This window comes from Zea mays, chromosome 2, assembly GCF_902167145.1.
Source record: "Zea mays cultivar B73 chromosome 2, Zm-B73-REFERENCE-NAM-5.0, whole genome shotgun sequence".
Lineage (NCBI taxonomy): Eukaryota > Viridiplantae > Streptophyta > Magnoliopsida > Poales > Poaceae > Zea > Zea mays.
The window spans coordinates 185,757,245-185,758,129 of record NC_050097.1 but is presented as its reverse complement, the minus strand read 5'-3'; the positions used below and the strand labels follow the sequence as shown (position 1 = coordinate 185,758,129).

Below are 885 nucleotides of genomic sequence, written 5' to 3'. Positions count from 1 at the left end.
TAATTTAATCACTCTTAGTTATATGTGTGCTCTTTTTATGATGCAAATATGGCACACAACATAAGGAGATTTACTATATCCTCATCGTATACATTTTTGGGTATTACAGCCGTCCGATGCGAATCGAACGTCCCCATAGCGACTACACAAAACCCTAGCAGCGCACCAGCTATATTGTCCTTCCGCTGACTACCACCACTCCACCAGCCGCCTCCACTCGCTCTCCCACACAGAAAACCCTAGCCGCCGCCACCGAAGCGGCCTCCCAGGTAAGCAGGAGCGTCCATCCCGCCGCCGCCATGAAGTGCAATCCCCGCGCCACGAGCTCCTGCCGGAAGTGCCGCAAGGCGCACTTCACGGCCCCGTCCTCCGTCCGCCGCGTTCTCATGTCCGTCGGGCTGTCGACGGAGCTCCACCACAAGTACAACGTGCTCTCCATCCCGATCCGCAAGGACGACGAGGTGCAGGTCGTGCGCGGCACCTACAAGGGCCGTGAGGGGAAGGTGGTGCAGGTATACCGCCGCCGCTGGGTCATCCACATCGAGCGGATCACCCGCGAGAAGGTGAACGGCTCCACCGTGAACGTGGGTATCCACCCCTCCAAGGTGATCGTCACCAAGCTGAAGCTCGACAAGGACCGTAAGGCGCTCCTCGACCGCAAGGCTCAGAATAACTAGACCTGCTGCAAGATGGCAGGCCCTCATCTTCAGAGCGGATTGGGTTTGGATCCCCTGTACTCCTCCTTGCTCCCCTGTTGTTTTCAGTTCGTCTCACGGTTATTGTTCAGACTTCAGATACATATGTCGTTGTGCCTGGTTGGCTGTATCTGGACATCAGTTTCCGTGTTGCTACTATTTTTCCCCCTGTATTTATTTATAACGGACA

At 55.5% G+C, this 885-nt stretch overlaps 1 pseudogene across 1 annotated transcript; it reads left to right on the top strand.

Annotated features, from left to right (window-relative positions):
* The first annotated feature begins 217 nt into the window (after positions 1-217).
* On the top strand, positions 218-680 carry LOC103649148 (uL24 ribosome protein pseudogene; annotated as a pseudogene). Its single transcript, NR_165274.1, has one exon. The product of NR_165274.1 is annotated as an uL24 ribosome protein pseudogene (transcript).
* The last annotated feature ends 205 nt before the right edge of the window (positions 681-885 follow it).